General features: G+C 36.2%; 2 protein-coding genes across 10 annotated transcripts in view; both read left to right on the forward strand.

Annotated features, from left to right (window-relative positions):
• LOC113066589 (neogenin-like) overlaps nucleotides 1–15,119 on the forward strand; it is a 1,074,835-nt gene that overhangs the window by 59,889 nt on the left and 999,827 nt on the right. The window lies entirely within an intron of this gene.
• The window catches only part of LOC113066591 (zinc finger protein 609-like), a 78,544-nt gene continuing 70,467 nt past the window's right edge, over nucleotides 7,043–15,119 (forward strand). For both annotated transcript variants that reach the window (XM_026238507.1, XM_026238512.1), the window contains exon 1: nucleotides 7,043–7,428. The gene's annotated coding sequence lies outside the window, so the exon portion shown is untranslated. The remainder of the gene's footprint in view (nucleotides 7,429–15,119) is intronic.

Genomic DNA, 15,119 nt, shown 5'->3' on the forward strand with positions numbered 1-15,119 from the left:
TTGTGCAACATTTAAAGTTGCATTGAAAATGCCTTTAAAATCCAAACGTTCCTGAAATTAAATATAATTTCAATTGATAACAGCAATCCCAATTTTATACATTTGTTTTAAGTTCATCTTATTAATAAATAATAAAACTTTGGAATTCCAGTGTGTAAAATCGATTAATTTCAACTTTAAGTGTATTGTGGCCAATTCATTTGAAATTCGACTCAAATGAACTGAAAAGAGAAGTTTAGAATACATACACTATATTTCAAACGATCGAGGTCAGAAAGATTTGTTTAAATATATCTACTTTTATTCATCAAGGATACATGTAACACTGTGTGACACTGAAGACTGGAGTAATGATGCTGAAAATTCAGCTTTGATCACACAAATAAATTACAGTTTAACAGAGATTCACATAGAAAACAGATATTTTAAACTACAATAGTATTTCACAATTTTTACAGTTTTTACTGTATTTCTGATCAAATATATTCAACCTTAATGAGCAAAAGAGACTGCTTTTAAAAATAAATAAATAAATAAATCATGCAGACCCCAAACTTTTGAATAGCAGTGTATATTGTACAATTTACAAATTATATATATAATTTGTGAATATTATATGAAAAAGCCACTTAGATGGCCCCTCTCACTGACAGACAGTATTCGTGCTTTGCTCAGATGTGGTGTGGTTGTTTAGGCATGGGCTTTTTCGGGGAGTGTGTGTGATTGGTATTCAAGGTCAGTATGTGAACTTTTGAACGTCTCGGGCCTCTGGGCATCTTGGTTTTCTGTGATATCTGACAAGCTCCCTTTTATTTGAGGAGAACACACAGCTGGGAAAATGAGTGTATGTGTGTGTGTATGTGTGTTAGGCTCATCTCTCTACACTCATTTAATGACTCAAACTGTGTCCAAACCCAAAGACAGCTGCATTGCTGCCCAGTTAGTCAATGACTTGTTTCTCCAAATGAAACTCTCTCAGACTGTTGTCCAACACACCATAATGTCACGTCTAATGATGCAGAACAAATTCAACTGAGCTTTAGACAAAACCAAGCAAATATTTAGTCACGCAGTCTCAGCAGAAATTGACTCAGAAATATATATTTATGTTTTATAGGGTATTTTTTTTTATATAATTTATTTTTTAGAATATTTTGTCTATTTTGATGGCTGTTCCATTAGGAAAGCATTATAATTATGCCTTATTTTAAGGTAGCATAATGCACACACACAGATAAAAAAAAATGCTGATTAGAGAATCGCATTGATACCACAAATCAAAAGTGATTAAGTTGGCTTCACCCACATTAAAACTCTTAATCCATGGTTTATATCTACTTTAACCAATGTCAATGTTTTTTTAATATCATAGACTGATGTGGATCTCCAGGTGTGCTGATTTTACACCTGGTCGTCCCTGCTGACAGTGTGTGTGTGTGTGTGTGTGTGTGTGTGTGTGTGTGCGGTACATGCATCTGTGCAGACACTGTGTTTTGCAATCCAGGTTTCCCCGTCTTTCAGCACTTCCACCGTATCGGCCCTGTGATCGCTCGAGTGACGAGAACTCATGACGAAAAATGCTGTTCGCACCATGACTCTCGCAGAAATCAGGCGTGAATCTCTCTTCACTACAGGCTTCCTTCAACCAGACAGAAAACCGGAACTGATTCTGGATCAGGTTTTGATCATTTCATTGGATATATGGTGTTTGTCACCTCCCTGCTTACCGTGGTGATGAGATGCATAGCAGATTGTCATCACTCAATGGCTGGATGTCTAAGTGGTGCCCACAGGATAACATAGGTTTCATAGACAATTGGGTGAGTTTTTAGGGCAGACCGTCCGTCTGCTAGCTGCCTCCCGTCACAGAGGTCAGCTAATTCTCAGCACATAGAGACTTTTTCACCTAGATATCACACTATAGAGACCGTGTCTGTTCCCCGAACTAGAAAATACAAAAAAACGTCCAAACCGAAGATTAACAATTTAATCGAGGTTCAACAAATAAAAAAAACAGATGCATTATGGATAAACAAATGATAAAGCCTGGCTTATTGAATATCAGATCCCTTTCTACGAAAACACTTTTTGTAAATAATATGATCACTGATCATAATATAGATGTGCTCTGTCTGACAGAAACCTGGCTAAAACCTGATGATTACATTATTTTAATTGAGTTCACCCCCCAAGATTATCGTTATAAACACGAGCCGCGTCTAAAAGGCAAAGGGGGAGGAGTTGCTTCAATTTATAACAACGTTTACAGGATTTCTCAGAGGGCAGGCTTCAAGTATAACTGGTTTGAAGTAATGGTGCTTCATATAACATTATCCAGAGAAACCAATGTTAATAATAAATCCCCTGTTATGTTTGTACTGGCTACTGTATACAGGCCACCAGGGCACCATACAGACTTTATTAAAGAGTTTGGTGATTTTACATCCGAGTTAGCTCTGGCTGCAGATAAAGTTTTAATAGTTGGTGATTTTAATATCCATGTCGATAATGAAAAGATGCATTGGGATCAGCATTTATAGGCATTCTGAACTCTATTGGTGTTAGACAACATGTTTCAGGACCTACTCATTGTCAAAATCATACTCTATATTTAATACTGTCACATGGAATTGATGGTGATAGTGTTATATCTACTTCTTGATATCTCAGATCATTATTTAGTTTTGTGCAAACTTCATATTAGCTAAAACTGTAAATTCTACTTCTTGTTACAAGTATGGAAGAACCATCACTTCTACCACAAAAGACTGCTTTTTAAGTTATCTTCCTGATGTATCCGAATTCCTTAGCATATCCAAAACCTCAGAACAACTTGATGATGTAACAGAAACTATGGACTCTCTCTTTTCTAGCATTTTAAACACAGTTGCTCCTTTACGCTTAAGGAAGGTTAAGGAAAACAGTTTGACACCATGGTATAATGAGCATACTCGCACCCTAAAGAGACCAGCCCGAAAAATGGAGCGCAGCTAGAGGAAAACAAGTCTAGAGGTATTTCGTATTGCATGGAGGGAAAGTACTTCCTCCTACAGCAAAACCAGAAAAGCTGTTAGCTCTACTTACTTTTAATCTCTTTTCATCAGATGACATTTCACAGCAGTAATTACTTTATGACCTTTTTTACTTTCAAGATCGATACTATTAGAGATCAAATTATAACCATACAGTCGTCAGCTACAGTATCGCATCAGATCCCCTGAGGAACATTTCAATTCATTCTCTGCTACCAAAAAACTACCATATTGTATGTTATTATAAAATATATGAAGTAAAATAAAGAGATACAAATTTTATAAATACTATTATAGAAATATGTAGAACATTTTCTGTAAATATTTACGTTCTATTAAGCTGATGTTTTTTTAATGTAATGTAAATTTTAGAATTGGTAATGTTTAATGTTATGAATTTAAGTAGCTGGGTATTTATCTAGTGTTGTATAGCTAAATCCAAACTATCATGACTATTAGTACTGTTGCTCTGCAACATTTGTGCTATACAATTTAATTATTAATGATAAGTTATGTTGCGTCTCAAAAATGAAGTTTGAAATGACACTGGCTTTGTGGCTTCAACAGAAGAATACACCATCGTTTTATAACCTTGGGTCTCATAGTGGATCTGTCTTGAAAAATTATTGCTTAAAATCAGTTTCTCTCTCTATGGAGCCTTTGAATGTCCTTTTTACCTCTGGAGCCCTACTGTTGTGCTGTATTAAGGTCAGGGGAATAAATCAGAGTTTCCTCTCATCTTAGAGTTAAAAAGGTTGCATGGCCCCTATTTTACAAGCTTTCATATGTAGGGTTAAAGAAGAAGCCCTCGACCTCATCATCTACATGTGTTTCCCTGCAGGCCTCTGTAGACATTTATTGCAGGGATTAACCAAACTATGATGAATGTTCAGAGACTTGACCGGCTTATACTCACTGTTACTGAACGTGATGCTCACATGCACATATAAAGCCAGCATGTTGTAATCTCAGGACTGATGGTTTGTTCTTTTATTTTTAGCATTGTGCACATTGTACATACTGTTTAGAATGCAACTGTCAAGAAGAACCACAGATAAAAGGGAATCTTTTTTTCACCATCCTTTTAAGCAAAATGAAAATTTGCTGAAAATGTCCTCAGGCTCAGGCCATTTAAGGTGTAAATTAATTTGTTTCTTCATCAGAATTACAGAAATGTATCATTGCATCACGTGCTCTCCAATGGATGTGAATGGATGCCGTCAGAATGGGAGTCCAAACAGGTGATAAGAATAGGTGATATAGTCCATCAGTTTACATCTGGAGAAAACAAAAGCTGCATGTCTATAAGAAACAATTCCATCATTAAGATGTTTTTAACTTTAAAAATTGTTTCCAGCTAATAGATGCATCCATAATCCATAACTCCTCCTCCGGTGAAAAAGTCCATCTCCTCTGGTCTCTCTCATCAAAAAACACAGACATATTTGTTTAGAGCTAAACAATTACCGTACAAAGAAATGGCAAGTAACAAATCTGAAAACAAGTTAAGTAGAAAAACTGAAATGGTATTTTTTTAGTCAAATTTACTCCAATCATCTTTATTTACAACTTTCAAAAATGTACAGTGTTCTTAATCCTATTTTCTGGTGTATATATATATATATATATATATATATATATATATATATAATCATATATAAAATAAAACATACTGCATAAGAAATACTTTCCACATTGATTTTTGCAGTGTTTTTATTCTAGATTTCAAGTTCGCGTTGCATTCTCATCAGTGCCGCTAGAGGCGCTGTCGGTTTTCTTTCAACTACTGTGGAGGTAAAGTGAATTAGTGAATGAGTTAACCGATAAATAATGTTTATCCGGCTACCTTACTAATATTACATTGGCTATCTGGTTTAATGACACATATGCTGTACATTCTGAGGAGTTTATGCAATTGCAAAGAGTGTTTCTGCATCCTTAAGGTTTGCATGTTTGCGCATTTTAATTAAAACACATTTCTTCCAGCAGACATTTTAAAAGCACCTGTGCATATGCATCAGCTAATTTGCATATTCACTATGAGGTGTTGTGCTCGTGCACCTGTGTGCACCGTGTAACCTGGCACAGGGGTTGAGTGCTGCTTTCACGCTGGATAATCTGTAGGTAATTTGAGGTCTGTCAAAGCATGCCTTTGATTCTCTCCTGGTGCTAGAACCCATGGACGCATGCTTTTGTTGCCATTCGCCGTCAAATTAGGCCATGAGGAGTGAAACAATGGCACATCTGTACGCCAACGCCATGCAACAGAGAGATAGTTTACCATCATAATGCTTCACAGATGGCAGTGAACACAGGAAGAAATCAAGCTTGTGTTTTACCACTTTGTCTCACCTCATTAGCTTCCCCATCATCCCTACACCAACCCCTCGCTGCTTCCTCCCACATCTCACAGCAATTACTCATTAATTAGGCGCGCTGACCATGGCAGCACACAGACAGGTATATACGCAGATTACCACAGTTTTGCTTGACCCTCACATTTTGTCTGTTTTCCCAGAATCTCCACACCGACATCATGTAAATATGATAATTTCAGTATGATGATTCACATGGAGATTCGAGCGTGTAAATGGAGGTGACTAGTGTTCATGAATGTTTGGATGCAGTGGTCAGGAGAAGATGAAGGAGCCTCCCTCACAGTGTGAAAATTATCTCATAAATTCACTTTTCCACCTGAACACAACAGCTCTCTCTCTCTCTCTCTCTCTCTCATCAGAGCAACATTATCATATATCCTGGTTGCCGAGGCAACTGTCTTGGAATGCCTCAGTTTTCCCGTCACCTCGGAGCCCTGAGTGAACCGAAGAGATTATCATTTCATGTTCTGTGACAAACACAATGTGATTTCTGCTCGTCTTAACACTTGTACTCCTGCGCTCGATGTTCCTGCTGCTGGAGGACAAACATCAGAAATGACATCTGGCTTCACAGTTATGCAGTGAGAGGTTATCGATGAGAGACATATACATTTACAGCTTCTGCTGGAGTAATAAAACCACTGCTGCTGATACAAGCCGGATTCTTTAGGTTTAGTTCATAATGTCTGCTGTGAAAATACTGACGTGACTGAAAATCTAGAGGAATATTAGATTATAGTATACAAGGTTTGAAAAATTGTTCATAATGTATGTTTTGATGAGATAGAAAACATACATTATGATTTGTAAGATTTGTTTTTTTCTTGTTTTTTTTTTAAATCTCTAAATTAATAAATAAATATGCCAGTAAACATTTCTGCATGAAGTGTTTCTGTGTGTTTGATAAGTAAACTTATACAGTGGTATTTTCTTTTTTAAGATTAGATACAATAAATAAATAAATAATTGGTAACACTTTACAATAAGGTTTCTTTAATATGTATGTATTAACTAACATGAGCAAACAACGAACAATGCATTTATTACAGTGCTTATTAATATTTGTTAATGTTAATGAGAATACAGTTGTTCATTGTTAGTTCACAGTGCATGAACTAATGTGAACAAGCACAACTTTTGATTTTAATGATGCATTAAATATTCAAATGAACATTAACTAATATTAATAAATGCTGTGCTCATTCTGGGTTCATGTTAACTAAAGTAATTAACTAATGAACATTATGTAAACTGTTACCAAAGAAATAAATAAATATTGCTGTATGAAGCGTATGTGTGTTTGATGAGTAAACATAACTTATGTGTTGGTATTTCTTTTTTTTTCTTTTTTTTTTGAAGATTAAATAAATAAATAAAATAATAAAATAATAAATAATAATAAATAATAAAATAATAAAATAATAAAATAATAAAATAATAAAATAATAAAATAAATAAATGAATAAATATTGCTGCATTTTGTGTTTAATGACTGATCACATGTGTATTGGTATTGGTATGGTAAATGAATCAGTATTTGTGCATGCAGTATGAGTGTTTGTTTGGTGAGTCTGTTCCCGGCGCGCTGAAGAGCGGATCCAGCTCCGGGTTTTGTGCGCGTCGGTCCGCTCCAGGATCAGTGTCCCGGATGTGATGGAGCTCGTGCTGCTGCAGTGAGAGACGCACACAAGCGCTAAGATCATCATCAGAGCTCTAGTGAAGCCGAGTTTGGGACACACGCTGGTTATCTGGGATCTATTGCGTTCAGAGTTAAGGAACTGATGTAAAATGTCGTTAAACCTGATGCTTTCTTCGCTGGTTGTTCTGGATCTGCAGCGGATTTGAAGTGTACATTGAAACCGGCCTGTCTTTGGATCTGTGTGTGTGTGTGTGTGTGTGTGTGTGTGTGTGTGTGTGTGTGTGTGTGTGTGTGTAACCCCAGCACACTTCCTTGGAGGGGTATTTTTGCTGGTTTCTGCTGGATCTATGGCATTTAGCTCGGTCTGGATCCTCTGGGGGTGAGTCTGCATGTTTATTATATTTCATGTATCTTGAATATAAGATTTATGTGTTTCTTTAGCTTTAGCCGTCGTGATTAGCACTGCATGACCTCATGACTTTATCCATGCCTGAGATGTCACAGTAATGCGATTGATTTCATTATGTGTATTTGTTTGAACAGTTATTAGCATGTGAAGGTGTTTTGTTTTTGAATCCTCTGTGGTTTGTGATCGTTTTGCTGGGTGTGCTGCTTTGAGCTGTTTTGAGTGTTATCACAGATGTCTTGGTGATTTTTAATGATCAATAATATCTATTGCTGTGGTACTTTATTTTTGTTTTGTTTAAATATTTCTGTAGAAGTTAAATCCGTCTGAATGCTAATGCTAACGCTCCTGCTCTTTGTCATCACATCCGCCGCTAGCTCTGCTAGCACACCTCGAGTGTTTTTGAGCGGTATAATAATCATATTTGACAGCGACAGAGTGACCTCTGTGTCTTTATTGATGAGAGGGAGGTGATTGATCTGTTTGGCTGGGTTTGATCAGTTAGTCGAGTGTGTGTGTGTGTGATGAACTCGTGCTTACAAAAGCTAAAGCGGCTAAAGAACGTGTGTGTGTGTGTGTGTGTGTTGAACAGAAGGACACAAGATACACACACTGTATTCCTCAAAAACCGCGGTATTTTTGAAGTAACTTTACCTTCGCATTAGTGCACATTGTATGTTTATGGAGATGATTATCTTGAGTGCTGTAGAACACGTACTGTGTTATTACCATGTTTCTGGCTGGGTTACTGTTTAAAAATAGCATGATGTCATAATTCCAGTTCCATACTAATCAGAATACCATGGTGATACCGTAACTGTACCATAGTACAACCGGAAGTACCTTGGTATGATCATGACTGATATCTAGAAGGTCAGTTCACTAAATGTTACGATTCACTCAACTCACGATTCGATTCAAAGATGTCATTATGACTCGAGACAAAATATTTTATGTTTGTTGGAAAATATGCATATATTTGGTCAGTTGCACTGCTTCCTGGGAGTTGGTGGCTACTTAGGGATGAGAAAAGCACACCAGATTAAAGATCTCTTTGTATATATATGATATAATTTTCATTGCAAATTTGGCTTTTAAACATGATTTTAAAAAACCATTGTTGGTTGATGGCTTTAACAGAAGATTTTACATTGATAAACAAGCGTCGAGCTCACAGTAGGTCTGTCTTTAATGGTTTATAAGTTATTGATAAAATCAGTTTCACATCTAATGATGTATTTACTTCCGAAAGCCAACTGTTGGACTCAAATAAAAAAAAAAACGTATGTTCAGTTTCTCAGAAAAGTCATGTGTGTGTGTGTGTCTTTGTTGGGTAAAAGAGACTGAAGGAGGGTCATTTATCAGGAAAGCAACAGCAGCTTGGTTAGTGTTTTGGTGTCAGTTTGTCATCCTGTCGCAGTAATTATTGTGTCCTGTTTAGTTTGCTGAAGGACTCAATCTTTCCTCATTCCTGCCTTCAAACCGCACAAGTCCTCTCAAAATCTTCACGGGATGAAACCGTCCTCTTTCTTAACATGAGCCAGCGTTGACATGTGCTCCGTTAAAGATCAGCGACTCAGCCACGCATGCACAAAAGCCATGAGAATGTACACTTTGCATTAATAATTCAAGGTCCGAGGTGCTTTTAATGTAACATCATCAAGTTCAAGTCTCTTGACATTCGACAGCATCTGTTTCCATTAAGTCCAAAACAACAGTTTCTTCCAAAATATCACTCCCAAAGACGTTCTCATGTTCTCCAACACTGTAAATATCCTTGATGGATAATTGCAGTCCTGGATGCTGATTGGTCGATGTCTAGCTGAAAGGTCTCCATGATATTGCACTTGAACTTGAGCAGCTATACCCTTCAGCTCGACGTCTGTGTTTCCTGGAGTTGTTTCTTGTTTGTTTTAGTGTGGTAGTTCTTTGTGTGCTTAAAAACAAACCCATAAAGCTTACGATGCAAACCAGAAGTGCTCATGTTTGAGCGAGTGGCGAAAACCACTTACAGTTCTACAAATGAGAATCCAGTTCCATAAATGCGTGTTTGGAAAGTACCTGACTTTCTGGCACGTTTTTAGGGGGTTTATAGTTTTCGTTATGAATTGTGCACAAGCGCTGATCATCTGCTTTGAGCTGTGTGCGTTAGAGAATCATTGCTCAGGGTGTTTTCATCTTAGTTCCCCATTCCAGAGAGAGAAACTCTGGGTTTGTTTGACTCTGGAGGTTATGTTACCTAGTTTCCTAGGTTTGCTTCTGGCTTTGTGCGGATAAGTGCTGAAAAGCACCTGAAATCTGAGCTTTATAACCAGGCTTTATTCAAAACTTACACCGGATTTGTATTTTGTCCTGGGACTGTTTTCTGTGGTGTTAATGTGAATCGTTTATGAGTCTCGCCTTTTTGAGATCACCAACATTGGTGAAATGGTTGATTATGATGATGATTATAATCACTGTTATCAAATAAATGTAATTAGTTATTGAACAGTGGTGTCTTTTATCGTATTGCACTTGGTTGCGTTTTATCACAGCAGTATATAATCTGAAGCTCAATTTTTTATTGATTTTGGGCCGCAGCTTCATCATATCAACCGTTCTTTACGACTTTAACCTCCGTGAATTCAACTGGGCTCTCTATATTTGATCAGACAGCATCAGCATAATTCCTCAAAATGAGTAAAAACAGTGAAATGCAGTATGTTAAATAACACCGATATCCTTTAATGCATTTAATCCCATTTTATCGACCAATATTTCACCTTCAGTGATCCTATTCAGTAAGCAAAACTGACATTAGATAAACACAACATGTTGTGTTTATTTTTTTTAAATGGCGTAATAGTGTTATATCTTTCAGCTTTAGGTGTGAAAAGGTTTTACACTTTTTCTTATATTAAAAACAAACCAAGCCCAGCCCGGATGAGAAACATGATGCAAAAGCAATGCATTACTTTTAAAAGTAACTTTGCCCAACGCGGTCAACGGCTAATCTTAAAACTTGACTTACAGCTTGCAATGTTGCAAAACTGAATTAATGTTGATTTGCATGTGTTCATTTATCTGTTTACTGCATTATTGCAAATGTGAAGCACTACAGCAAAAACAGTACCAGTACAATAGAATACCAAGACATCAGCCAGACCAATTAATGAGATGATTTGGCTGTCTTTGACTGGCAATTTTGTGATGGATTTTGGGGTAAAACCTGGTTGACTGCTGTGGTTGGATGGGTAACCTGCATTCAGTGCGGTTTGATTCATGTTCAGGATCCAGCAGAAGCCTTTTTGGCATTGGGTGCCGCTGCGGTCGTAGTTGTCCTGATCCACAACAAAGCCTCCTGGAGATAAATGGCTCGCTGGGGATTTCTGTTCCTGCGGCGAGGTGAGCTCAGGATAGCGTCTACTAAGTCACGCTCTCTCTCTCTCTCTCTCTCTCTCTCTCTCTCTCTCGCTTTGACATTTTGTTATTGTGCTGCCATTTGGCCGGAGCCCAAGTGGATTCTAGCGCAGTGAAAGACGAGGGTTTTGCTCATCAGAACTGGAGTGGATCGTGTTGAATGAAAGGATTTTACACTCCTCACAAAGCTTTGTAACTATCTTAAATCACAGTGAGTTAAGGCCTTGTCTTCAAATCGCTGTTGGGGGATGTTTTTTGATTCTGCTGTTTTGTTTTCATTTCTATAGTCAACTCTATTCCACCTACAGTCTGTTTTTGGTCAATCTGGTTTCGAATCATACTTTATTAATTTGCAGACTGACGTTTACTTTAGTATTCCATTCTAATCAATGGAAGTTACATGGAGTTTTAAGCTACAGCTGTTGAGTTTTGCTCCTAGATGTTTTCAAAGGTTTAGCTTCTGTCCGAGATTAAACGTTGAAGCTGCTATGCATCAATGGATCTTTTATGAGACTTTTGTGTTCCTGCTAAACCTTCGTAAATGAAGAGGCTTCAAAGTTATAGATATGTCCAAACACATGGCATTGTGTGTTGCTTATCTTACGTGGTTTTTCAACTGCTCAAGTTTTGTTGTTGTGTTTTAATAATGCATGTTAGTTATCTCAGCAACTCCAAGCAACTGGAGTCGGACTTGATAGTGTTAATCTCTATTGACGGTTTATTTGTAGGTGAAATGTATTTGTGTCTTGTAACCGTGCCGCTGAAGAGCAACGTTTCTGAGGTTTCCAGCGCTATGACAGATGACTGCGTCTGCATTCATGAGATGTCAAAACATGTCAGGTGCTGCAATTTTCTGCTGCCTTTTCATCCTCGTTCAGACCTCAGCGCTGTTTGGTGGCTGAAAGTGCTGTTTGTTTGAGGAAATCTGAAAGATTAGCGGTGAACGACTGAGAAAAATCGTCTCTTAGAATAATGAAAGGAAACTATTATGTGGTTTGATAAAGAGAAGATTATAGGATAGCTACTTCTGTATGCCATACATTCATCTTTATCTAAATATTAGGATATTTTTAAAAATGCATATCGGATATCAGTGTTATTTAACATATTGCAGGTTTGCATCATTTGCATTTCACAGTTTTTACTCATTTTGAGGAATTATGCTGATGCTGTCTGATCAAATATAGAGAGCCCAGTTGAATTCACGGAGGTTTAAGTCGTAAAGAACGGTTGATATGATGAAGCCAAAGTCCAAAATCAATAAAAAATTTAGCTTCAGATTATATACTGCTGTAATAAAACGCAACCAAGTGCAATACAATAAAAGACACCACTGTTCAATAACTAATTACTTTTATTTTATAATAGTGATAATCCTTATCATACTAAACAATTTCCCCAATGTTGGTAAATATAAACGATACTTTAATTTAAACGTATGTTCATTTTTAAAGTGTATTAAAATATTCGTTTTAAAATAATGTTTCAGTTTTTTCCATTTTTTATTGTCGTTTTTAATCTTTAAAAAAAAATTGCTACTTAAATGTAATTATTGTAAAATCTTTTACATTCTCATGTTTTAATTTTAATATATTGAATAAAATATTCAATTTGTAAATTTGTCAATTTTTGTCATGTTAAACATCTAAAAAAAATATTTACAATATTTCTTTTTTTAAATTAAAATGTTTCAGTTAATCATGTTTTAATTGCAAATTGTTTAATTGCTAATCTTTTGAAAATTCTCTTTAATTTACAAAAGCCCTTCAGCATCATCTTACACAAAATAACAATAGGCTAATTTGCATGGAAAAACATCTCATGTTTTCATCTTAATATAGTAGGTAAAATGTTTTTACCTAATACTCATTTTTAAACAGAGGAGCTCTGCTGTTTTCGGAGAGAAGCGTAAAGCAGATTTTGTCTTTTATAAATCTGGTCAAACTAAAGACTCTTTAGACATATGGAGGATGCAGAACTACTCTATAGGTCCTCAAGTTTAACCTTGCAGAAACTGTTTGGGTTACTTCCCCTTTAAGTGTTTTCATTCCAGATGATCTTGGAGTCTCTGCTCTTTATGCAGGACTGGAGTTGTTAGTGTGATTTGAGCTGAATTTAAATGTTAATTCAAGCTGTCACGCGCTAACATACCGTACACTAAATAGTTTATTTCCCTTCCCACACCGATGCTGAGATAGACCTCGTCTGGATCTTATCAGCACAGGATCAGGGCCTTAAAGAAGCACATGTTCAACTCAACAAGTGCGGGCAAGACGAGTTTTTCACATCAGTCTGGTCGAACGCATGTTTACATAGAAAAGCTATAGAAAAGCAGCGCAGTGGAATGCAAAAACCTGCAAAGAACTAGAACATGTCATGTATTTTATGTTTGCATGATGGTGACAGGCTGAAAAGTGTTACTTTCATTTACTTTTAATAATAGCCTACTACTGATGTTATACTTAGTCATATTATCTTTTTGAGTTGATGTGTAAAACTAAATATCTACATATTTACAATTTTTCTGAACATATAGGACGTATAAGTAAACATCGTATAATATTTGCCTCTTGCATGCATCTTTTCTGTAAAGATGTTTAACAAGTCTGTTAAAAGAATATTGAATAATGCAAAGATATTTAACAAGTTTGTTAAATTTTACACCACTTCTTGGGGTGCATTTGGAATTCTTTAGTCCCGCCCACTTTTTCAGTGGTGGTGGTTCTGGAAATATTTTTCCATAAATTTTCGCAATTAGGTATTTAAAAAATAAATCTCTTTGTTAAAACATTATAAGCCACTGAGAATTACAACATTACAAACTTGGATTCGCAGCAGAGAATTCTTTGAAAATTGGACAAAGATGTTTATCGGCTTTAGAAGAACAACAGGGATATATACAATTATTAAAGATGTTAAAGAAGCAATATATTTTAAGTTAAAATATGCAAACAAATATTTAAGTTTTTTGAGCGACTCGATTACGTCATTTTTGGTCTTTAACGTTTTATCGGTTATTAAAAAAACAGTTTCCCGATGAAGAAAACTAATGTCGTTTTTGCTTCCGTAACTAACTCTATAGAATTTTCTTTAACCAGATGGTTAATAAACAGAATGTAACACATCCTCTTACTAGATCTTATATCAGAACCTTACGGCGTTCCTCAAAGAGTTTTCGGAGTTCTCCCGTCCTCCAGGGATCGTTCTAATCAGAGAGTAAATAAACCGGTTGTGATCTGGCATATATATCTGTGAGCGAACGTTTTCTGAACTCCCTCTGCGACTGAAAGACTTTCCACAACACCACGCCAGATACCAAGCGTAGCTTTTAGGAAATTTGAGCGGCATGTAAACGAGATGGAACAGAAGGATGTTTGAGCCGTGAGAACTGCCCAGATGATATCGTCCCCCTTCAGACTCTTAAATGATCTTCCAGATGAGAGCAACTATTGGAGGAAACTTTAGAAAAGGCACACCTTTGTACCTAAACAGTCCATATTGGTACCTTTAAAGATAGATATAAATACCTAAATACAATACAAGTACCTAAAGTTTACATAATAGTACCTGAAAGGTACAAAAGTGCACCTTTTGAAAAGATATTGCCCCAGTGACAGAGCTTTTGTACTTTTTTTTTCTGAGAGTGTGATGACTTAAGGCAGTGTCTGAATGATCATGATGTCTTCGTTCTCGGCTCCTCTGATTACTTGAGTACTAAGATGATTTATCCGTCGAGTACTCAGTCAAAATGCTCAACATGCACAAGTGTAAGTGATTTATGTAGGTCATGGTGTCTTCTTGGGTTTGTGCTGCTTATGTATATGTTTAACAAATTATATAGGAGCATTCTGGCATATTTTGGATATTTGCCTTTGTTTGTTTTAGTAAAACATTTTAAATAGTTATGACGCAAATTAATTGTTAAAGTAAGTTTTCAATTTCACTGGCGCAAACAATTCATAAACTTAAGGCCGAACATTTTTGGTTGCAGCCATTTCGTTGCATCGCAGATTTTCATTGCACCAATATTACGATGTTTACTTCTATTTATTCTACTAAAACGTTTACATTTTTCAATGTTTTTTGAGTTAACAAAACAAATCGTTGAGTTTTCGATTCATTGAATATTTCAACTTTGGTGGAAAATTAGTTTCTAGTTGTATTCGTTGCATTTCTACCATCTTATTCACTTGCTCATATAATAATTATCAAAGATTTATAAAAACTGTTGTGTGAAATAGTTTTACATGAGGTTTAATGGTGTC

Source organism: Carassius auratus, chromosome 50 (assembly GCF_003368295.1).
Source record: "Carassius auratus strain Wakin chromosome 50, ASM336829v1, whole genome shotgun sequence".
Lineage (NCBI taxonomy): Eukaryota > Metazoa > Chordata > Actinopteri > Cypriniformes > Cyprinidae > Carassius > Carassius auratus.